The sequence below is a fragment of the Anas acuta genome, chromosome 2 (genome assembly GCF_963932015.1).
Source record: "Anas acuta chromosome 2, bAnaAcu1.1, whole genome shotgun sequence".
NCBI lineage: Eukaryota > Metazoa > Chordata > Aves > Anseriformes > Anatidae > Anas > Anas acuta.
In genome coordinates, this window is record NC_088980.1 from 119,170,597 (window position 1) to 119,196,225 (window position 25,629).

General features: G+C 39.5%; 1 protein-coding gene across 3 annotated transcripts in view; it reads left to right on the top strand.

The window, feature by feature from the left end:
* FAM110B (family with sequence similarity 110 member B) overlaps nt 1-25,629 on the top strand; it is a 108,503-nt gene that overhangs the window by 12,702 nt on the left and 70,172 nt on the right. The window contains exons 2-3 of one of the 3 annotated variants that reach the window (XM_068671915.1): nt 1,512-1,621; nt 16,068-16,196. The exons of 1 other annotated variant lie outside the window; for it this stretch is intronic. The gene's annotated coding sequence lies outside the window, so the exon portion shown is untranslated. The remainder of the gene's footprint in view (nt 1-1,511; nt 1,622-16,067; nt 16,197-25,629) is intronic. One more of the 3 variants, XM_068671914.1, reaches the window with a different exon arrangement.

Sequence of the window (25,629 nt, forward strand, 5' to 3'; positions counted from 1 at the left end):
CTGGGAAAACAGTTATAATACATGGTCTGCATCCAAAGGAGAAGTGTTGCTCCCCTGAGGACTGCTAGCTGAGGTAGGAATCTAGTCCTGCACGGTGGGGCTGGGCTCAAACTCCTTTGCCCTGGGTATCAAGGAGGTGACACCTGAGCCCTCCGCTATGGCATTGCTCCCCTGATGGCTTCTGATGGCATTGAGCAGCATGTGGTGGGCATCCAGTGAGACGAATTCCACAGCACCCCCCTCTCAGGTATCTTCTAAAACACCTCAAATGCTTCCAGCTTTCACTTAATGTCTGTTCTCAAGAGCTGCTTTGTCTGGAAGTAGTTACATCCTCTAGAAACTCTCACTGGTGGTGTAAGATAACTTGGCAGCATCTATGAGAAAACAATTACATAGGGAAGAGGTTATTTTGAGATTTTTTTTTTTTTGTCATATCTGGAGAATTACCAAAAGTAGGGAAGTGCAGAATGGTGTGAAATTTTGGGAGGGGGGAACCACACTATTTTTTTTTTTTCAAAATAAATGCTTCAGCCTTTAAGTGGGTGAGTCCTTGCTCAAAAGCAGTAACTCCCAAATGTTCGTATTTGGGCCAGGAATAAAATCTTTTTTATGCAACTGGTTCATAGTTAGCTTTTGAGAAAGAAAGAATTTAGTCTTTCTTTAGAGACTTTATTCTCTTTACAGAACATAATGAGTTTGCTTTTCAAAGGAAAAACTGAGCATTGAAGATGCTCAGCTGCGTTTTTGGCTCGATTTTTACCCAGGATAAAAGTGTTTAGCATTTAATACAGTAAACTATTTACAAAGGATAAGTTATGTAATTATGAACTTTCAAGTAAGCGTTAGTATTAATACCTGATTGCTGGCAACAACACAGTATAATATTGAAGAATTAGCAGGTACAAATATCTCTCTGAGCCTTTCTTCCTACTGAGCTGAAAATCAAGGGTGTGGCTTTGTAAGTAGAAAAATGGTTGCAGATGCAGGCAGGACCTGCACTGTTAAAGAATCTTAGATATTCCTTAAAGAGGTTTTGTTTTTCTTTTTCCTCTCATTTGCATGTATTAATTATGTAAACATATCTTAATTATGTAAAAGTCTCCAGTTTGGAAGCTGAAGTGCTATTTTATTTCTCCAGGTATCTTTCAGGGGCTTGTTAATTTGCCTGTGACAGTTCGTTCATTGCTCACATATGTCAGATGATATCTGACTGCTTTAAAATAATAACAAACACCGTGAAATTCTTTATATACACAGTAACCTGAAGGCAGTTTACAGATCCTGATGTAATTGTGTAACAAACATAAATATGGGGTACAGGGACAGATAAGGAAGAACTCCCTTGCTCTGTGGTACCTGCTGGTGAACTGCAGCTGACTCTTCAGGCAAGAAACACACGGACTGGTAAAACATGCAGTGGTATTAAAATAGTCCCAATGGCAGTCAGCTTGTGATGTGTATTTGAGGAAGAAGGGTGAAAAAACAGCTGGCAAATTTTTTTTTACTTCCAGGTGCAAAATTGTGGTTTTATTGCTGCGGATGGACAAGGAGTTGAACCCAGTTTATGGAGTAGTCTTGCAAAGTGAAGTCCTATTCCGCACTAAGAGAAGCAACACCAAAAGTAAGCAGGAGACCTCTGGGTGTTTTGTTATTTAAACTTTCATGACAAGATGGCATAGGGTTGAAAGCAGCAGTTTGTCTCAATAGAAAATGGAAGTTTCTCAAAGCTGCTGTGCTGGAAAGTATATTGTTCTCTGTGGTTCACTTTTTTTTTTTTTTAATTCTATTCTGCATTAAAGCTATAATCACAGATTTAGATCCCCCTCCCCATATACTTTCTAAGTGACCCCATACTTCCATAAAACAAATGATTTATGGACCAGTGATCTATCAGCTGAACAGCTGATGTTCATTCTGCTGCCCAGGTGTGACAGAAGAGCCCCAGTTTGGGGACATCAGTAATTCCTGATGTCCCAAGCCTGGCTGGACCTTTCCTGCTGTAGCACCTTTGCTTCACATCATAGTGTAAAAGTATCAGAAAAGGTTTTGTGAGGCAAAAGGAGATGGTATTTAAAGATAAACCTCCCCCTGCCTTTTGCTAGTCATTTTGCAATGCCAGATAAATGCTACTGTACTTTAACATAAATTTATTATTATGGGAAGTTTGTTGATTTGAAAGGATCTCTCCTCCCTGGTTTGTGGAGGCTTACCAAGTGCTTAGACTTCAGATACCTTCGGACGTTGTAGAAAAGGTAATGATGGAGTGATGTGATCAACTTGAGTTGTTCAGTAGGAGCACAACAGTTTTTCTGTTCTCTTGCACCTTTTTCTCATCATCAAGTCTCTTCCCAGGAGTGCTGTGTTCAGTGTACATACATCTATCCAGTGCAGGTATCCTGGCAAAATCACTGACGGGCTGCTGCATGTGGTTATTGTTTATTTTTGAGGAAGGCAGATACTCCACTTCCTAAGCCAAAAAGAAACTTTTGTCAGACAAAGCTTGATCTTTCTGTAAGCATTTTCAATCCTGCCTGTGTATTGCAGGTGCAGAGCCCGGACTGCGTGCTGGCTGCTGATGACTCCCTCTGTGGACAGAAGGATTAGAGTAGAGTTTCAGCCCTAATCCTGGCCTTCCTGTGCAGATTCGGTTCAGAGTCTTATTCCCGTTCAGTTGCTTGTGTGTTAAAGAACATGGTTTTATTTGTACCATCCTCTCTAATTTAAAAACAAACAAACAAAAAACCCTGCTACATTTGAATGGGATTGTGTTAAGTTTTAAATGGTATTTTCATATTTATTGTATTGATAAACTATATTAAGCTGTGTGCCTTCCCTCACAAAGTAATTGTTAGGCATGTGCTATGCAAATTCATGCAGTAGAAGGAAGTGGTTATCTGTTAATTAAAACTAAATGAGAGCAATTTCAGATTTAGGTTATTTGTAACAATTTTTTTCAGTATGTGAAATCTTTTTAAATTTTTTTTTTAATGAATGCTTTATCAGTCTACTTTTTAATTCTCCAGTAAACATGGTTCCTTTATGAACAGGATGATACCTATAATAAATCTAAACAGTATGGACACTATAGAAATATAAAACCATTGTAATTTATACATGAAAACATATGGAGTTGAATATACTTAAATGGAAAAATTGGAAAATTTCAGATGTTGACAACTTCACTCATGTGCTTCTGCAAAGCGATGACCAACGTTACCTCATTCTCACTATTTAAAGAGATGCTTGAGTGAAAATTAAGCTTGTTTGGAAGTGGTGCTAATTAGCTCTGTGTCCCACATTGAGGGAGCCATGAGATGCCCCTTGCTTGGGGGAGGGAAGGGATATCTTCCACCTATGTGTAATCTCCTACTGTTGCTATTCAGAGGCCTAAAAATATACTGGATTCTGCTTCAAAAAGAAGATTGAATGTATGTTATTGTAGGAGCAGCGTTTGAGGTAGTTTATGCAAGAAAATAGCTGCTGTATAAAAAATACCTATGGAAGTGGAAAGTATATCCTTGGCATGCCTTTGAGACAAATTAATTTGTTTTCTACACAAGTGAATACCGTTTTTCTTCAATTCTCATAGAAGCTCAGCAATAAGCCTTGAGCACAGAACACGTTCTTTATCCTGTGTGATTTGTGTGTATTTGTCTTTTAAATCTGTTTAACAAAGTAGTGCGACAAATTTGGGATTAGCGACATGCTAGTTAGCTTTGCTGAAGGAGGCTGGGTCAGAGAAATGGGGAAATTCACGTTTTTTGCATTAGGTATGATTAGCTGGCACAAAGATTAGCTGTATCGTGTATTTCTTTTCAAACGATTCCTGACCTCGTGGGTACAAGGAAGTTGTGATCCAGCTGTAGCAGTATAAATTTGGCAAAGAAAAATAAGCACGGGTTTTGTGCAGATAGTAAAATATTCTCAGCTCATGGGCTTGCCTTTTACCTCGTTCTCAAATTTAAAAATAATGTTGATTTAGTGCCAAGTGTCTGTTGTTGTACCTGCCTGTTTGTATTTTAGTGCTCTTAACTGCTTTTAGTGTGTGTTTGTTGTTTTTTTTTTTTTTTTTTTTTTTTCCCTCTGGATCCAATCTGACACTTACATTATTGAGGGCTGTTAATACCTGCTTAAATCAGGTATTGCTCACAAAAGTTTCTGATACACTATTAAATGAGTTTTAAATGTTGGTAATATAAAGTCTGGACTGTAAAATCTTACTTTTAATCTAGGCTTATTTGGTTAGGCTATGCTAAATCCATTATTAAAAATACTGGAGCTTTTTTGTTTTTATTATTTTCATTTCGGATCAAATCTCTTTGAACCATGGAGACACGCACCTGTGCTCATTTTAATCCCTGTGTAGTTTTCATCAATTATCACAGCAGGAAAGAAGAAAATCAAATTGTAAAATGCTTTTGAAAAGTAAATACATTCAACCTGGGGTTCAAGTTTCTATTTTAATCGAGTATCTTCTGTATTCATGCTTTTACGCAAAGCTGGGTAAGGGAGGGGTGAGAAAAGCCTTTTATGTTTTCATTGTGAAGTATCTGTTTTGAAGTGCTTTTGGTATAATACGGGTATAATGTTAGTGTTTGTAGAGGAGGACAGTTGTGTGTTTGTGTATACAGATTTTTTTTTTAAGCTAGTAGAAAATCTAGGTCAAGAGATTTCATTCTTATTAATAAGTCAAGGCTTTATTCAACAAAAATCTTCCTCCATGGCTAGGAAGCTTCCTGATTTGAGAAGCAGTGGTGGGGGAGGAACTGCTGCGCCAAAACATCAACAGGAGCTTTTAATTTCTATCGCTTTTAAAACATTCATCTTCCTTTGATACGTTTTCTGATAACAATCCTGAAAGCTCACGGGGGCATGTTTTTCTCTTATGCTCTAGCGCTGATGTTGGGCTGAGAAACGCAGGTAAACCCTTCCAGTTTGGTGTGCATCAGGGAGCTGGGGACCCTTGGTGTTTCCCCACCACCAACACATGAGGAACCATCCTCTCCTGCTGTAGGACCTGCCCTATGGCCACCTCCTGACCACCTCCTGGCCACTGGAGAAGACCGGTGCCCCACAGGCAGCCATCAGCGGCTTCACCTCTGGCCACCTGACATGACGGCAGCGGTGTGGTCTTACCTCAGCAAACGCTGGGGTCTGCCCTTTATTATAATTATAATATTTTTTAATAAAACTTTTCAATCTGGAAGCAGATGTAAAATTGCCTTTTGTCCATGGCTGTGCTGGCCAAAATGTGCAGGTAATCAAATTAAGCAAATTCTCCACCAAAACAGATCTCATTATGTTGCTAAAATAAACTCTGGCCATGGGCCTGAGTATTTTTTTCGGTGAAAACATTCATGTCAGCAAAATAAGTAAATGAGAAAGCTTGCCAACTTAATATCTCGCCATGAATTAAACTGGGAGTTGTAAAACACTAAATCTCCTCTGTGGCCGTGTCTGGCTTTCCAGCCCCTCTGGCTTGCCAGTTGGTGACCTCTTAGTTCAGCTGGGGCTCGTCCCGTAGGCCTGCTCCTTGTGCTCTGTGGTGCCTGTGCCTGGTGTCACCTTCCTGGGCTGTCAAGAGTGTCAGCCTTGGGGCTCCTCCAAAAGCCCCTCACCGTGCTGTCCTGCCTCCAGGCAGTCTTCTGTATTAGGGGTGTAAAAAAAAATCAGGGAAAACAGTTGTTCTGAAGCCCTCAATTTTCCTTAAAGCTTCTGGTTTGCCTTAGAACCAAAAGGAAAGGTGGTTAAATTAGGGTAATTAATCATGGGATAGCTTACGAAGGGGATGTAATGAATTTTCTGCCAATTTGCAAGTTCTGTAAATCAAGATAAGAGGCTTCTCTAAAATACACTGCTTATAAGCTGTGGCTGCTGTGCTTGACAAAAGAATTAAGTTAGATGCCATCTGTGTTGGCCTCTTGAAGTTGTTTCTGGAGTCAGACTTCAGACGTCAAGGTTTGGAGAGCTAGTCTGTATTTCTGTATGCAGCATGGTATAAAGGAGTAGAATTCTGAGAGAAGAAAGGTCACTAAGTTAACAAGTTTGTGTTCAAGACTCCTATTGCCTTGTCCTTTCTACTTTTCTTGCCCAAGATAGTGTGGATGTGGGAGGAGGGCATTATGCCTGCTCATCTGCTGCTGCAGAAACTGTCAACAATACATATCTGCCCCAAAAACTCGTTTTTTTGCTGACAAAAGCCAAGATGTAATATTTACCACTTTCAGGGGATTTTCAGATCTTCAAACGTGTGGAGTTGCAGGTCCAAACTTTCCCAAAATGAGAAGTGCAGAAGCCTTACACGTAATAGTCAGCCTGTATGACTAATATAATTGCATCTTCTTGAATAACTGCTGTAGATGTGAGGCAAACTTTGAAGCGAGTCAGTTGACACCCACACAGGATTAAATTATAACATCCCGAATAAATTGCTGTGCAGTGTAAGTGCTAAAGTAGCGTCAATACAAAGAAAGCTTGTTCCCAACAGTCCCTCTTATGTTGAATATCACTTGAAACTTCCCGGGTTAAAAGTTAATTTGCATAGTTACATTTGCATGTAGAGTGAGCAAACTTTGAGATTATTAAAACTGGGAGCATGGGAGAGAAAAATGTCAAATGTATTTTAAGTATATATCAAATTCTGTTCATATGCCATATATTTTACTGTGACGTCTATAGTTAGTGACCAAATGGTGACTTTTCGCTTACTATTTTTTATTTAAAGAAATTTAATAAAATAATCATTCCCTATTTCATGGGAAGATCTGTCTTGATTACGTCATGTGAAACCCTGCAGTAGGATCTAAGCAGGCCTATATCCTCCTAACTCATCCTTTTTTTTCCTAACACGCAAACATAAATTGAAACTGAAATGCATCATTTGTACAGTGTGAGAATGTAGCAGTAGAAATGGTAACGCTGCCATAAAGATCAAGGTAGAACTCCCTTAGATGATGTAGTTTTTCAAAAAAGATTGTTCCTTTTGTCTTCAGTGCTTTTGACAATTTTGTATTGTATGCAAACTCCTCCTTAGAAGCTTCTTATATTTGAGCTTGTGAATGTTCAAATTCAATGTTTAGGGTTTAATACTTGTTTGGGTACCTGTCTTTGTAGTTCAATTTATACAGAATTTTCTGCAGGAACATCAATGTATCTGGTGTAATAAATGTTACTGAGTTTTACAGGGATGAGGACATAATGACATTTTTTAGTCTGGTGGAATCATCAAAATAGGTACTGTCAGCTTAAAATAATCAGCCTCCAACTGCTCCTATTGTTAGGAGATGTAATTGCCTCCAGTGAAAAATACATATTTTGATGTACGAAAATGTGTGTATTTTTGAAGATGTTTATATCTCAGATGATCAGCATTATTTTCTCAGCCGCGAGATCATCTGAAATGAGATAAACCAGTACAGCTGTCAGTGGAGGGGGCCTTCTTGATCCATCTTTACTATTTAAAAAGGAGTTTCTAGGTAATTGCAGAATGAGTGACAGTGCAGGATGAGCAGTTACTCTCTGGCTTTGGGATGGAAGAGAGACCTTGCCTTATGGGCCATGGCACGGCATCTTCCCTCATGTCTGTCTTGTTGTCTTCTGTTGTGAAATATGAGTAGAGGTCTTGTGAACTACTGCATCTGCGGTGTTCCTACTTTGTTTCTACTTATTAGTGATGAAGTCTGTCTGCTTCATGAACTTTGTTCTATTTTGAAAGCTTTTTATAAACATTATATGCTCTGTCCAAATAAAAATATCGTATTGTCTGAAGCTTAAACTAATGAGTTACCAATCTGAGTGAGAATACAAGCCTTTTAAGCTTCACTCCTGATTTGACACTCGACAAAAAAAAGTGGCCTAAAGCAAAGTCAAGCTGCTGCTGATGGAGGCATTGTGCCACTATTGCCTCTTCCATGCCTTTCTATAGCGACCTGATAGATGGCTGATAAATGTTTTAAAAAAGAAGCAGTGAGGGCTGAAGTCCTCAGAAAGGAACCTGATTCCGAATACTGATTTATACCTCTCCAAGCGTTAGCAGGTTTGGCTGCTTGCCCCTTGCCTGCATTTGCCAGCTTCCCGTTACTTCGAGCGCAGCAGTTGTCTGGATCTGTTCGCTCTTCGATATGGAAGTGCTGTAGCACTGCTATGCAAAATTTCAGTGCAGTAACTTGTATTTTCATCTAAACCTTTTAACCAATAACTGGTGTCTGATGGCTGGTTTTAAACAAAGGAAAACAATCGTGGTATTTTAAATGTTTTTACTTGTGTAAACAGCAGTGCTTCCAATGGTCTGTTTCTAAGCTAGAATTCAATCCACGTTAGAAGTTGGTTCCTTCTCTGCTTTTCAAAACTGTGGCATGCAGCATAAAAAGATTATCATTAAATGCCTCTAATGAAGTTTGACTTTGCAGAGCCAACAACTTGTATGTAATTCCTGCCTACGTGTACATCAACAGGGTTGTCCCAAGGATGGACCCCACTGCCTAAGGGTGGGCTGCACAGCTGAGATGCAGGAAGAAAGGCTTTTGGTTAAAATATCCTGTGTCCATGGGTTGCTGGGGGTGGTGCAAGGATTCCTTCTGCTACCCAATTACAATAGGATCACCAGTATCCTATATCCAGTACCCTTTTTTCCTTCAAGTTGTGATACCATTTTATTGTTCCTGTGGGTGATGGTGGTGAAGTATTGAAACGGATCATGAAGGGAGGCATTACACTGCCTTTGTAGTCCAGCATTTGCACGTTTAACCCTGTGGCCTGACCCAAAGTTGAAATGTTGCATATGTTCTTATTTCTAGCAGGATGGACTGTGCCCTTTTTGAAGCCTAGCATTAGTATTTTCTTGTCATGGTCAGTATATCTGTTTCATGTTGTCTAGTACTAACACTTAATCTGTTGACTGACATGAAGTCCAAAACCGAGTTCATCCATCTGTATCCTTTCCTTCTCCAGCTGTAAAACATCCAAAGAGAAACAATTACAGTTGAATAACCAGGAACCAGCTTATTCAGGTTGTACTGGTTGTGATGCACTGCAAGGGAGATGCACGGTTTCGGTGTAATGCATGGTAAGCAAGTGGCTGTCCTCAAGGGCATATAAATCAAACTAAGTTCTTGCCATTTTTGAGTTTTAATAACTTACTGATGAAAATTTCTTAACTGGAAACGTGTGTGTTAGATGTGTGGGCTTGAGAGACTGTCAGGCCAGAGGAAAATTTGCCTTTCCAGGCTATAAAGTTCGTCTATATTTCATTTGTGCTTAATGAACAGATGAATTGATGACTGCTTCCCTCAGGTGATTCCCTTTGCCAATTGTTTCATTTTTCTTCTGAAGTGCATAATTGTTTTTTGTTTTTTCCTTTTTTTTGGACCTCTGTGTTTGTAAATGTCTCATTAATTATTTGTATTTAAAATACAAACTTGAGAACCTAGAGTGAATCCAATTTGTGTGCTGGGGAGTGAGCAAGCAAAGGTGTGAAACTGCTGCAAAATATGTGCATGGCTCACAGTTTAGATACTTTCCTACACTTGGATACTTACTGCCTTCCCATAGTTTTGACAGAAGTGCTGTGGTGCTTCTGGTCATTCAGGTATACTGGAAAGCCACCCTGGCAGCTTGCTGGCATCGTTCCCTGGCAAAATTGTTAGGGCAAGTTTTACTACAGCATCTAACTCTGACCTGAAAACCTGAGAGCTGTATTGATCTGATCGTTTAATGGTCTTGGGTGTCACTGTTACTGTTCTGAATGTGAGTCATTATCCTTTGGTGATACACAAGGGAGAACTAACACATCTTGAATGGTTCAGTACCAGGATACAAGGCTTGGGGCTTTGATGTCATCTGCACAGCTTGTCTTATGTGGATATAGCAAGATGGGGAATATGAGAGGCCACAGCCAATTTGTTTTAAGTTTGCATAAAAACCCTACTTCCCCAAACACGGCTGGATTTGCAACAAGAATTATCGTGAGTCCAAATCTATTGAAGGCACTAAATGACGTTTGCTTAACTTTGATGTTGTAAAGACTTTTTGAAAGTGTCCATGCCTTCCAGAGTGTCTGTCTTAAAATGATAATGGTGTTACTGTTGAAAATCAGAGAGAGAGATCACAATTATCAGGTCTAAAAACCTTTCTTGTTTTTAGTTTCATGCTTTTAATTTCATGCTTTTTCTTATGCTTAGTAGAGTTACAACTTTTCAAAAATTAGTAGTACTTACTGGGTAAAGTTTTTTTTTTGTGTGTGTGTGAGAATGCAAACAGGGTAGTGTAGTGTATCTGATTCCCACTTCAGCTGCATATAATTATTCCCCGTGTATTTTTTCATGACTGTCTTGTCTTAAGATTTCACTCAAATAACAGGCAAAGATGGTGATGGCATATGGTTGCCTGCAAAGTCTGTCCTAAAGTCAAACAAATTACTTAGCTTGCATCTTATGAGCTAAAAAGTGGTTTTGCTTTCATAGGGATTATGAAAAATGAATAAAGCTAAATTGAAAACTTGGAGGAAAAAAAAAAGTGTTTCCTAAAGCAGTGTATGCCATGTGCTGTTGGACATCCAGCACAGTCAGTGAAATATGGATCACCCCTCCCATTCTTCTATTTACGTAAAATTGAAGATAGTTCAGAATTTGGTTTTATTTCAGGCTTTAGACCCAGGCTATTATTAAGAAACCTTTGTTTTGGCCATAACTCCTTAAGGTAGTGTATGGTCCCGGAATGATCGATAAAGACTCAAGAGGGTGTGCTGTTTTTTATAGGCAGAAATTGCCAGGGCTGTGTCCAAGTCTCAAACCATTTTCAAGACCCCTTAAGTCATGAATCTCATTGGCATACATATTAGTATCTCTGAAAGAGTAACTCTAATTACTTTAATGTTGCAGCTGTATTATCCTTTGTAGGAGTGCAATTTAGGAGTTTTTTTTTTTAATTACTGTAGAAGTCAACAGAAACTCTTGGGAAGGATCTCTTCTTTTGCCTTAATTTCAACTTCAGATTTGTATTGTATTTCACCTCCTTCCTTTGAACTCTTAGCTTGCCTATAGTCACCAAACCCAAGACCATTCATAAGCATGCAGGCTTTCTTCTTGAGACTCTTGGCTAGAGGTGAATATTCAGAGGCTGAAAACAGTTGGAGACTGTACATTGGCATATAAACTCAGTTCACATACTCACAGTTGTGTGTTTTTATTTCGTGCCTCTTGAATTGTTTGTGTGTTTGGCTTGGGAGGAGTATTTTCAACCAGCTGCTGCTTATTAGTGAAGTTTCTTGGAGGAATGGTTCACCAGGACAGTTGTGTCCACCCTCTTTGATAGTTGCCTGCCCTAGCTGCTTGTTTTACCAGACCCAAGCCTGCTCGTATTTTTTTTCTTGTTGATTTGCTCAGTTTGAGTCATAGGATGGAAACACTCCAGTTCCATCCAGCCCTGCACGGATGCTTTGCTCCAGTGTTGTAACTTCCCTGCAAGAAATGTGCTCTGCCACGTTCTTCCATTGCTATCCAAGGCAATTTCTTCCTCAAGGGACACTACATCTCTTCTTACTCATTTGGAGTTGGGTTTTGCTGGGCAGCCCACTAATGCTTAAGAACCTTGATTACTTCTATTATAAAGTCTCTACTTATTTTCATTCATTTTTTAATTCTAGGAGGAGAAAACACCCTGCAGGACCAGGTAACACCCTGGCCAGAAAACCTGTTTTTCTGTGTGCTTTTTTTCTTCTATTAAATTTTCATGACTGTTCATGAGTCATTCCAGGAAAATGCTAGACTTCTCATTAAAAAGTTCTTAGAATAAATGTGTATTTTATCCTTTAACTTCATAAGAAATTAACTTTAAAAGAAGTCCAGGGAGGAAGGCTGGAAGGTCAGAAGCTCTGAGGTTTTTTAGCAAACATATGACTGCATTAAGGCCTATGTTCTGTTTTGTTTTACTGATAAATGGTGCAACTGGACATGCTGATTGTAAAATGACAGCTTGTCTATACCCGACGCGTGCATTTCCACACTCATGGGATGCTTAATCCGTAACTGCAAATCCTAAATGAAACCCTGTTGTAAGACTAGAAAAGGGAGTATCTGAGAATGTGGGTAGGAAACAAACATAAGTTAAACTAAACTCTGCTTTTTGTCTGTCCTTTGCTTATATCTATTTTTCAAATGTGCATACATACACACCAGCAAATAAAAAATTAGTGTGCTGGACTTGGTAATCTGCTTCTTGCTGAAGCTTCCTGACAGTGTAATTAACATTTAGGAGATTAATGGACCTCCTGTTTCTGTGAGTGCACTCTAACTTCCCCTGACAGTGCATAGTGGCTGTGCTGATCTAGCCTTCTAGTGAGATGCTTGCAGCTACAAGCGTAGTGGTCATGAAACTGTTAGACCTGTGAAGAAGTTTCTACCTTCCAGTTGATGCAACTCTTGCTCCAGAAAATTAGCAGTATTTTGGGTCAGATTTCCTATGGAGAGGAGAGTAAAGCTTTTGGATTGTGGGTGTCTTACTTTGGGATGAAACTTACCATCCTTACCGTCAGTGAGGTGAATTTTTCCAGCTGTGTATAAAGACAGAAAATACGAAAGGCAAGTTTCCCAGCTCAGAAGTGAAACCTCCTACGTCTAAGATGTTTCTGCGTGTATTTGCCAGCGTAGGTAGTCTAGACCAATACCATGTTACTGTGGGAAGCACAAACAAGTTAGCATCACTTAAGGAAAGCCTGACTTCTCATTCCTCTGGATTTCTTCAGTTTGATTCTATGATCTTTTTGGTGGTTTAATGCTGTATATAGCTGAGCAGATTACAGTTTTGTGATGTTTTTTTTTTTTTTTTTCATGAAAACGTGTCTGTCTCCAAGAGTAGAAATTGCCAGAATTAGTGGATGTGGCCCCTTCCTAACTAAGCTCTGCTAATTAAGGTTTCTGAAAATTATGTTCAGTAAATTGACTACACCTTCTGATTTATGTTTGATCTGAGCTTTTTATCCAAAACCTTTAGAGATGTAGAGAGTAGTGACTCAGCACTCCTGCCTGTGAAAATTTAGAATATATGTTAAACAGACTGAATCTTTCTGGCATAAAACCCACTGGCAAATGTTTCCTTGTTTCTAGTTATAGGTATGGCTGAGGTCTCCTTTACTTCATCTACATTGTTAAATAACGTTATTCTCCTAAGGATCTGTGTTCTGTTTGGGTGCAGAAAGCATTGATATCTCTTCTGGCATAGGAAGTGTATCTGATTCATCTGAGTAGCTGGATACTTCCAGCTGCCTCGTTTCAGTTTCCCGACTTCACTTTCTCCCCAGTGACAGCGATTAAGGTAACGCCTCATCAAAGCATCAAGTTATCAAATGCTTAATCGCCTGCTGCTGAGTTCCTGTATCAACTTATTCTTTTGTTAAGAAATCCTACATTTTTAAAGCCTTTAGTTTGGATTATGGAAACCTCAGGGTAGACTCGAGTGAGGTTTGAAGGTTTAAGTAGGTGCCTTTGGGATTGTTCGAATAAGAAGTCCATTCATTCATTCACGGATCCTTCTGAATTAGGTTTGGCTTCTCTTCTTGAGACATGTATTTTTGTAAGTACTAAAACTTTGATTTCATACTTAGCGAGAGAATGAAAGAAGAGAGGAACATAGCAAATGAGGTTGAAAATTCTTTTTAGAAAGGAAGTCCAAAAACTTGTTGATATTGGACAGTGAAGCAGGAAACAGCATGTGTCATGAAAGGCTCCAGCTTGTTGGCTGAAGGCTGAAACTTGAGATGCAGTCTATAAATACAAAACAAATTTCATAAAAATATTCCATAGTGCAGTTCTGAGGATCTCAGAAGCTGTTGACTGATAACTGTGGAGATACTTTGCGAATTTATCAGTGCATGCACTCATACCATACCTCATTCTTAAAAATATATATATATATTTTAAACTCCAAGATGTGTATTTCCTGCAGGAGACTAACATTACCAGCAACAGATGTAAACTGGGAGCTGCAACCCACATTCGTTGCAGACTCTAACACAGAGACCATCACTTGCCAGAGAAGCAGAAAGCAAGGAGCTCTACCTTCAGCAGGGCAGAAATGGGGGAATTAATTTGTGAAGCTATTTTTCTACACAACAATACAAACATTTTTTTTCTGTAAAATTTTGTCAGGGTTTTCTTTTAAGCAGTGCCTCATAGGGATTTTGGAGGTGTCTTCTGTCCTGCCAAGACCACTTGGTAGGTGTAATAGCTGTCACTTGACTTGGAACTAAGAGTAAATGTACATGAACTTACTGCAGCTGTTGGTCAAGAACCATGGCTGGAACAGATTGACTACCTGTGAAAGTAAGGCTGTGCTCCCTTTTTTTCTTCACCATAAGTCAAATATGAACTTATGTGGGTGATAGACTATGAGCTGCTGTGGTCTTTTCCCTGCAAACTTTCCCTGTACAGTGTCAATTCAGAGCTATTGCTTGAAATATGATAGCTTGGACTATCAGAATAATTTGTAATAATAAGATAGGAGTGTGCTTTTAATAATCTTTATTTGGGATTTGTTGGACTAGACAAGACAAGGTTGGGAAACTCCCCCCCCCCCCACACCATCTCTGTTAAGATCTTAAACTGCGTTTCTTTTTTCTTTTTACCAAATACTAGAATAACAATCCTACAGCAGCCCCACAATAACTGAGTAGCCATAATGATGCTCGTGCCTTCGTGTTTGTCTTGTTATTTCTTCTAATTTATAAGCACTTCCAGAAGGTACCCATCTGTCCCTGAATTCCCTTTGTTTTTGCTCAGTTCTATTGTAGTGCTGTTTCGATGGCAGCAAATCTTCAAGGCAAATTGTGCTAGGTCCCATCCACCTGCCCAACACAGAGATGCTTGAAAGCAAATGAACCCCTTTTCTTTGGTGTACGAATATCAAGACCCAAACTCAGGCAGATTTCCCAAATACGGGGGTTGGGAAACATGAAGTAATTGACTGGCAAATATTGCTGCTTCTTTTGTGTGTTGACTCTGAGACGGCTGTTTCTTTGGATTTGTGCTTAAATAGTTTCTACAAATATTTCTGACATTTTTAGGAAAGGAATTCTTGCTTCATCGTAACTGCAGCCTGATTGCAGGCCCGTTGCTGTGAATACCAGTGCTTGGAAAATTAACGTCATTTGGAGAAGCTCTGAGATACTTGATTAAAAGAAGCTGCTGTGCCATCTGCTGTGCCAGTAAAGGTGCTTGAGCACATAACTGTGAAATAAAGCCAAACTCCAGAAAACTCAGGTGCTTCAGTGCTTCTTTTTAAAGTGTGTTACAGTTCAAGCTGGTCTTACCTCAAGTGGCATGTTGAGGAAAAAGGACATAAACCTAAACAGAGATTTAGGTCATATCCTGTACCTTGTAAATTTTGTATGGCTGTTTTGCATATAAGAAACAGCTTTTAATAAACATTCATTTGAGGAAGGCAGTCTGTTATTCTTGTGTGATGATGGAGATGGAGGACTTTGGGTTGTGTGTTTTTTTTTTTTTTCTTTGAGTGAAATAAAATGTGTGGGAGTATGTTCCACTCAGCTGGGTGGAAGTCGTGGGCAAGGAGGTAAGGTGGTGAGCAGGCTGGATTTCTTGCCTGCAGCTGCACAGCACCCAGCGATTCCCCCGAGAAGATGTCTCACCACTTGTGCTCATTGCTCTGAACCGCTCCTGAAGCATGTCTCTGAGCAGTTCCAGTGTGGGAAAATCATGGCATGAGACGCTGAGAATTTATACCTGCCCGTAGGTTGTCTGTTACAATTGCAGGGCTTGGAGATTCTGCTGTTGGGACTTAGAAATGAGAGGGAACATCTGCAGCTGGCTGCATGCCCATCCGGTATCCCTAGCCACCTCTTTGCAGCCTTCTCCCTGCCCCCAGGCCCCCCCCAAAAAAGGAAAGAAAAAAAAAAACAACAAATTGTATACTTCTAATTTCCAGAGTTTATGCTTTTGTTATTTAAGCCAGTAGATTGAACCTAAGAGGAGGCTTGTTGGCTGCCCCAAAAATGGCTTTGATGACATGATGATGATGAAGCTAAAAGCCTTCCTTCCCTGTTGCTGTGTCGCCAGGCAGTGCTGCAAGGAGCCGCCGGGAGCTCCAGGGTGAAGAGACCTGCCTCCCATGGGAGACCTGCTAAAGGTGAAGACCTCCAAGCAGACCAGGCAGATTTAGCAGGAGCTCAGAAATTTCGCATCAAGGTAAAGAGATTCATTTTTCAAGCGAACTGAAGTTGCTGGTATTTTCAAGAAATGGTATTTTTTTTTCCACACTCCTTACTAAATAAGCACACCAATGCATCTCTGAGCGTTTTTCTTCCTGTGTGGATTGCTGCTTGTTACTTGGTACATATGTTGTCATAGCAAATGCTGTGGGGTGGTGGAAACAACAACATAGTGCACTGTAGGTTAGAAACAGAAATAATTCCTTGTAATATTAGTAGAAAGATGTATCTGTGGTTTGATGTTGACAAAGGAACAGACTTCCAGAGCTCTACAGTGTGCTCAGTTTTTAGAAATGTATCCCTCTTTAACTGCTGCATTTGGAACTTAACTTTGAGTGGCCACAAAAATATGGAAGCACTTTCAGATGTCTCCAGCAACAGCAGAAGAACAAGGTTTGCATGTGATGAATTTCTGTTTACCAGCACTATAATTATTTCTTCATTTGGTCATCTAGAACTCGTTCTTGCTTGTAAAGGGCAAAATGCTTATGGGCAAAGACAAAATGTGACCCCAAGAACTTGGTTGAACCTACAGACAGCAGTACAGATACAGGCACCTTAGGGCATTTTACTAAGTTATGGTTTTATTAAATAGCCAGGATCTTGAATGTGGAAGTGATACATGCATAGTCTTTTCTTTATACTGATGAGATGAATTGAACTCTATGTAGAAGAATGTTTAAAAAAAAAAAAAAAGGCAGTAGGAGCATTTTCCACAGAATTCCTCAAAATTAAACGTAGGTCTTTCTAAAGGTCTTCCAACTTCTGCAGTTTTAAAATAGGTTATGCAAGGTGTTAACTTCATAGTTGGAAGGTTCCATAAATGAGTATTCCTTGATTCATTTGAGAAGAATTGCAGATTTCTCTTGTTAATCCTTTATTGATCTTTTTCTGAATTAGGGCTCTGAACTAGACTGAAGTTCATCATCCTAACATTAATGGAATAAAACCAAACTCAGCGTGAGTTTTCCCATTGGTACAACCAGCATTTCACCCCATAACCTTCCCTCATGAGATACGTTGTACATGCCTGGCAGTAAGACCACCAAGCTTGGTGAGGCCAACTGAGCCCTTCCTTAAGCCATTCCCTTTCTCACTGCTTCTCATGGTGTTAATTTCACCGAGTTTCTTCAGTCTACCAGCAAGGTCATTTTCTACAACTGAGGATATTGTATTGAAACCTTGACAGAAGAGAGAAAAAACAATGATAACTATACATTGTTGTTGTTTTTTTTCCCTCCCATTTGAAATAAAACCTGAAATATTTATCTCCTTAATGTTTCCCTTTGTTACATTTACCGTAGGACTACATGAAACAATAAAAGCTGAGACAACCATAAACTAAAAGAAAAAGGCAGTGTTTCTTCTGAATATTACGTAAAAAGTGCAGTTTTGCACATTGGAGAGCGTAAGGACTCACGGAAGGTACTTGCATAATGGTATGGGTGCATGAGTGTACTTAAGCGGGGTGGTGGTGGTGATGATTCATGCACAGAAGTGTAAAGTGCCGTAAGCTCCTGGTGATGCACAGCTTACGGATTGAAATACAGCCTTGAAGGCTGTTACTACCTCCAGCGAATCAGTTTGTTCTTTCTGTCGCTCTTGTTTCCCTTTGTTGGAGGGGAGTGTTGCTAACCAGAAACACATGATAGGAGATAGCCAAATGTTCTGGTGAAAATCAAGGGCACTTTCTAGCTGGGAAGATTTTCTTTTTTCCCCCTGTTTTTTTCATTGATGCAGCTGTTGGTGTAAATTATATGAATAATTGATCAAGGAGTTCTTGTTACCTCAAGTAATATTATGCTTATTTCTTTTCAGAACTGTGCTACCCTTTGTTACACTACAGCACTGCTGTTTTTTCCTCCAAGTTTTCCTCTGCTCCCACCCCTTTGTTCTCCCCCCTCTCCTCTCTTCTCTGCAAGAACATGTTGTTTTTCTTTCAGCGTGCTCCATGATTTACTGGGAAGCGGATTCTCCTTTTTAATCGACAACAACATATTTTAAAATAATCCACGGCCCTGGGAACCGTGCAGCATACACATCTGGTTTCACATAAGCATGAATTGCTGGCTTTACAAACGTGAAACATGTAGTCCTTGCCGCAGAGCTAGCTCAAGTGTTCCGTAACTTGAGACCGTATCCGAAATAAAAACAAAATTGTATAGCTTCTTTACCATACTAATGGAAAACATTTAATTTACTTCTTAAAGCCAACCAAGAGGATGACGCAATGCTGTTCCAGCAGATTTATGGTGCCTTTCCTTCTGTAGAAATCAATACAGCTTGAAGGTGCTGTTATGGGAGCTGGCTAGTTGACTGCAATCCAGCTGCATTCGAATGTAAACTTCTGTACCGCAAACCAAAACTGATGATTTTGATTTATTCAGGCATCGCTGTATCTCTGAGATATTACGGCGTTGGATTTTAGTCGTAGCTTTTTCTCTGATTTACTGCCATTAACGCTAGATTGGAATTTCAAAATAGCAAATTCAGTCTGCTTATGATTTTTTTTTGAATTGTTCAGTTATTTTTTGCATTTCCTGAATCAAAGTACAGCTCTGTGTATATGCAATGTGTGCCTGTCTGTGGGGCTTTTTTCCACACAAAAAAGGCAAAACCAAAAAGCAGACCTTCATTCAAATGAAGTGTTAAGGGGTAGCATAATTTTCCACTTAGTACAGAAGAAGCTCTGATCATTAAATGCATTTTTTTTTTTTCTGCCAGAGGAGGCAAAATGCAACGCTGTTGTTTTGGCTCAGTCCAAAAATCTTCTTACAATAGACTTTTTTTTTTCCCCGAAGAAGTGAAACAAGCAGTGCAGATTTTCATAGTAAACAACTTTTATGCCTTTATTTTCTTTTCTGTTCCCCTCTGCCCTCACTGATTCTGCTTGGACTTTAAATAAACTCTGTCCTATAAGAGGTAGTTGATGTTTTCCCTTATTTTCTTCCCCAGTGGGGTTTCAGTCTTGTTTAAGCATTTTACTTCAGGCAGAAATTCTCTTCTAAAATAGCCTTTAGGACAGGATTCCTGATGGTGCTTTTTTCCCCTAGTGGTGTGTGTATTACATATGGAAGGCCCTTACTGGTGGTCCCTGTGGTCGTGATAACTACCAGAAGGAGAATCATAACTAGATACTTATTTCCTGAGTACTTTTTGTTCGTTTGCTTGTTGCTAATTCCATTTCTCTAGTAACTGTAATGCAGGCTTCAATTCTCTCATCATTTTTCTCTCCCATATACTTACCAGTCTCATGGTGAGTAAATAGCATGAGGCGACGCTGTAGAGGAATTGAACCAGGTGATTTATGTAGACCTTCCCTAGAGCAGCTAAAGATGACAGGTAGGCTTGCGGTCTGGCTCGGGTGCATGGTAGTGAAGAGGAAGATGGGGATTGGAATTGTACAAGAGCCTTGGGCTGAGTTTCTTGGAATTTATTTATATTTTTCTTGAGAGGATGGAGAATGTGATAATGAATGCAATTAAGATGGACAGCACAGTTGCTGATAGTTGTTTCTTTTCTTTGAAAAGACTACCAAGTGAGACTTAGAAGTACATAAATCCTTAAAATTTATCAATTGGATTATGCTTATCTAGAGGAAACAGTGAAAACATCAGATATACAGGCCTGAATTTCAGTACAGTTTTAAACAGTCATGTAAATTTTTGAAAAACAGAACAGTTCTAGTATAAATACTGAATTTTTATGATGTATTGAATGCATCTTTTGCTATGAAATAGTTTTTTGAAAGTAGTGTGGAGGAGCGTACAGAGACAGTGTGATTATGTTTTGTATAAACATCAGGACAGCTTATATCCAGTATCTGCTTGCTTAGACATAATAAAGAAACTTCTGGATATCAGATATTACCAAGAAATTTTGAACAGCCTAAATTATTTTCTGAAAAGCTTCCTGAAGACCGACAAAATGCCTCGGTATTGGCCTTACTTAATCGCTGTGACAAAGCTGGGTCTTCAGTGTTTGTTCAGTCGTAAATTTCTCCCTGGCTGCTCTTCTGCAAATTTTGTCTTGTGTTACAGAATATCAAATTACCAGGGATATTGCCCACCAAAACCCTTTAAAATAGTGTTACAAGGAGCAACACGTGAACCTTAAGAAAGAGGCATAATTCCCCCCACCTTTCCAAACAATCCTTTTTTCCCAGTATTTTCAACAAATTCTACTTTAAACTATCCATTTGCAACAGAAATGCAGTTGGCTTCAGCAAGCAGGTTGACACATTTTGGCAGTATGTTTAGTCCATAGGTTTCCGGTTTAACTGTTCTAAAACTCTTGTTGACATGAAAGGTCTGTCATTTCGTTCTCGTTTTGCCTTTTCCCCTGTACTAACGCTGGCAGTCCATGCTGAAATATGCCATAACACTTTTAAAGCTACACTTTGAATAAAGTTTACATTTACTGCAGCATATTTGCTTTGCTTGGTTACAGTAGTAGCGCTGTATTCCCATATAAAATGAAGTTGTTAAGGGGGGAAAAAAAAAATAAAAAACGCTTATAGCATTTGCACTAAAGTTCATGGAGCATGAGATTAGCTCCGCTTAGGACTCTGGTACTTTGAAGGGATTAAAAAACCTTTTCAGAAATGAATAAATACAAAACATTCTCAGACTAGCAAAACAGTATGTAAGTGATGAGAAGAAAGGCAGTAATTATTATGTGGAGAATAATCTGAATTGAAATGCCATAGTGGAAGCCACTTTATAATCTTACCATCCTACATATGAATCGAAAAGCAGGCAAAAAGTACAGGGCATGACCTACAAAAATGGTAGTCTTTAAGCTGCTTTGAATATGGAAGAAAGAATTTTTATCCAGCCTGAAATTTTGTTTTTTTCTCTGAAGTCAAACGTGAATCACTGTTCTTGCTGTTGATGTTGTCCTCGTGCTTCCAGCTCTGCCAAGCACAGCTATTGCTGCTTCATTGTAAGAGTGACTCCTACTCAGAACCTGAGTCCTCCTGCAAACAGAAAACTGGCTGGAGGATGCAGACCTGTTGTTAAGAAACTTAAATAAGATAAGGCTAATCCTATTGTATGCTTCCACTGTAGGAGCTAGTATAGAAACTTCCCTTTCCTTGTTATGGCCCCATACCATTGGCGATGTGCCTTATTGGATTTCTCCCCAGATTTTTTTTTGGAAATGTTGGCTTGGAAGACATTAATATTAATAGTGTTTCATGCAGTTGTGGATTATTGCCCTTCTGTGCCAATTTACAGACTTCCAGGAGGGAAAAAAAATACTGTTGCTTTTTGTGGGTCAAAGAAGGTGAAAATACGTGTCCACCTAGTCTGTTTGGTAATGGCAAACTTATATTTCTGTGATGTGGGATGTTTCATTTTAACATGTTTTATATAAGTAGAGATACAGTAAAGATTAGAATCCTAAATTCTTGTGATCTTTTCCTGAGCTCAATTACAGTTTCAGAAGCAGAATTTCTGTGCATATAATATGAATTTCTGAATTCCTTGCTCTCTCCAAGCCTCATTTTATTTAGAAAGGAAAATTATTTTGACACTCAGCAAACTCCCTATCCCTGGTGTTTTTCAAAATTAGATGCATGAAGAGAATTTCTGATTTCAGAATGAAGTTATTGTTTGAGGTCTCTAAACCTGCCTTAGCTTTCTTCAAACTTGCAGCATAATAGAAGATTTGTAGAGAGTTAGGGCGTTACAGCACGTTCTTGAAATCAGTTTGTTTTGAAGAGGCATGCTTTTCCAGCTGTCCTAAAAATGAGTAACTTCTGTAAATAAATCCTAAGCAACATTTGTATGCGTGTAAGTAAGTAATTGCCATTTGGTCTTCTTTTCTTTCTTCTAAGGAATCTAAAACTTTTCAAAGACCAGATAGTTATCAGTAGGTTTTGACTCACCAGGAAGAAGCTTTCTTGGGTCTAGATTAAGAGCAGAAACTTTTTGTTCTTTGATTAACAGCTAACTTGCCACATGGCCTTGGGCATGTCCTCTTGACTTGCTTGCACCAGTTTGCCATTGTATCCATTACTGCAACGCCACCATAAACTAGTTTGAGAGCTTTGGAGTCAAAACAAAACAAAAAAACTATCGAAACTGTTCATTATTCTGTGTAATCTCAACTTAATTTGCTATGCACTTACTCCTATAGCATTGTAAACTGCAGTGGAAATACACAGTTTAGACCATAAAGAACTCCAACCAACAAAACAAAACCAGCTTGTGCAACATGTATTGTAGTAATGTGGATTTGATTTAACATAGTTAAATTTTAGGGGTATCAGGCTGTACAACGATTGTGATGGAAACAAAGCTGTTTGGTTAAAAACAGGAGTGCTGTGACCAAAATAGTTAAAATAAGAGGGAAAGAAAAGATCCATCCTAAAATGAATACGTGGCAGTCTTACTTTGCCTGAGCTTTTAGCAGAAGATTTCCACTTGTGCTTTCTGCCAAGTTAATTAAATTTATGAAGAAAAGCTTGACTCCAACTGTTTGACTGTTAGTATCTTTTAACAAGGTTAATGTGGTGAAGGAGAACACTGATAAAAAGAAGCTGAAGTTTAAGAGTGGACCAACGCAAGAGGTCTTTGTGTTCCTGTGTAATGTGAAGACTGACTGAGTGTCCTGTTGAGTTTATTGTTTTATGTTTTGTACTTACTTTTGCATGTGTGCCAGAAACATACTCAGGGAAGAGGCATAAACTTTTTTTTTTCCTTTTTTTCTTTCACGAATGCATTTATTTCCTGTCTAGAGTTGGAAAAGAGAAGCAACAAGAGGGGTTTTGTTAAATACAGCAAAATCTAATTACAGCTTGATTTAAAGCCACATTTACACAATGGCTGAGGGGTGAGTTCACTTCCACAAAAACAAACTCGTTGGCTTCCTACTGTGCATCGGGGAATGTGAAGGATGTGTGTCCTGGAGAGCAGCTGCCTCCCTCTGCTGGCTTGAGCTTTTCTTGCACTGTGTTGCAGCTATGCTACGTGATACAAAAATATGACTGTGCTCCTATGAGAGAGAATATTGAGGCATCAGTTCACTGTGTTTTACTCATCTTATTGATTATACTGCAGGCAACACGTTATATTATGCATTACATGTGTGACCAGGCTCTGTTTTCTGTGAGCAGTAAAAGTCTTGTTCCTCAAAATGGATGGCTGTTCCCTCCAGTCTGCATTTCAGTTGTATCCCTGCTGATTGAAAGGAGAAATGTTGAATCATGTTTTCTTGGCAACATGGTTTTTATTCACTGTGCACCTCTGAAGGGTGCAAGCTCTACTCTTGGTTGTCTGCTGAAGTATTTCTACTGATTGTAGCGGAGTAGTTGGTGAAGTGGCTTTAAAATTTTGGTGGTTTTCTGTTGTTCAACTGTTCCTGGTTTAAATGTCTTGCTGCTATTTTAACTCTGTTTCTCTGAGAAAAAGATTGCCTATCTCCAGCTTACTGAAAGTTGAGCACGTGGTGTGCTGTTCTCTTCCTGGGATAACCTTTGCCCAAGACCTCCATCGCAGACTGCATCATAACAGCAGCTTACACTCATCTGAGACTGACATGCACATGATCTTCATTCCTTTCATATTTCCAGCAGATGAATGCTGGTTTTTAGCAGAGTTTTGTGAAAGTGTCTGACCTTCTTTATGCTACTGACTTTATGCTACTGCGGTTCCTTCCATTTCTGCTACTCTAACTCATGAGATTACGTGTTTTTTTTCTAGTGCAGTAGGTACTTCAGTCCTCCTCCATCTTGATGATTCCTTGCAGCTTTGTGTCGTCAGAAAGTTTCATCAATGCACGCTCCTAACTTACAGCAAGGCATCTTAAGAAAATAGGAAAAAAGGCTGGGACCAGCATAATTTTGTTGATGTAGGAACTTTTTCTGTTCAAAATAATTTCTTGTCTTTTCTTTGTAGTAACTATTTTGGTCACATTTATAAATTGCTTCAGCTCTTCTCCCACTTCTGTAGTGATCATCTTCACCTGAACTGATAATTTCCTACGTGGCATCATGTGAAATGTTTTATTAGTATAGAGAAACATACTGCACTGATGTTATCTAGAAAACTCGGTGCTGAGGAAGGGTTCTGGACTAGTCAAGCCCAAGAATTATCAAAAATACCTATATGGTGGCCCTCAGGAGCAAAACAGTTGTGCATTGAGGGAGGTGGTGTTGTCAGGAGCATTAGAAGAAAAATGTCTTGCCCTGGAAGAGGGGAAGTGGTGGTAGAAAGTAGCTGACAGTGAGGCTGAGATTGCTTGGTAAAGGCATGTTAGTGAGGGGTAGACTGGGGAACACAGGTTGGTTGGTGCCTCAGAGTGTGGGGAAGGTCTTAGAGGAGGAAAAACAGGCGTTGGGCAAGAGGGGAGTGAGTGGATGGCAGCACAAGTGCCACAGCAAGGAAGGAGGGACACACGAGAGTTATCAGGACAGAGCATTGCAGCGAGGTTGGTGGAGAAATGGAGCTACAGAGTGAGCCGGGCTTGGACAGCCTGTGGAGGTAGAGCAGTTGAAAGAGATGGGGTTCACTGAATTTCTCTTTGCAGCATGGTTAGTGTTGCAGAAACACCAGAAAAGAGGATGGGTATAGGGCTGTGGAGGGTTTTTAAGAGAGCCCAGCAGGGCATTTCTGACAGGTAAAGAATGAGCCCAAATGGGCTGTCCTTTTTGGCAACAGGTGGGCCAGCATACAAAGACAGGGAAAGTTGCAAGAGGCAGAGAGAAGGAAGGGACAAGATCTAATAAGATGTATCTTTCTTTCCTTGCTAGAATGATTTCCTTCAGCTTTTTTGTTTAGTGTCTGCCTACTTATCCTTGAAGGATTTCAGACCCAGCCATGTTATTGTGCTGTAGGTCAACTATAATGTGGCCTGAGGTTGGTGATGGAAAAAGAAGAGTGTAAAGCTCACTGTGATACGGAGAAAGGTCAGTGAATAGTATGAAAACATATCTCTATATATCTGTTATATAACCAGAGTCCTAAAACTACAAGAAAGCCTCTTTGCTGTGAAGTCATATCCAAGGAGCTCTGCACAGTCCAAGTCTGTCTGCTATTTGGATTGCATAAGCTTTTGTCAACATCAATCCACTTCTTTGAGATATTTATGGGCTTTAGTTAGACCCTTGCTGGAGTTCCTGGGTTCAGTACTTCTTATTTTCTCGGAGTTGTCATGTGAAGGTCATCAAATGCAGAAAGAAAAAACAAACTCTACTTCCCAGCTGGGTTTCTCCTGCATTGTGCATGGCCTTCAAATCTTAAGGTGCCCCACAGTGTTAGGAGGATCACCTTGTGGTCTTTGCCTTTTCCGCCTGGTTGTGTTGAAGCTCTGACCTAATTAAGGAGGTACATAGGAGGAAAAAACCTGCCCCCCCAAAAAAAAGGCATATCCTACACTTCTTTAGTTTTCTCCAAATCAAGGTAATG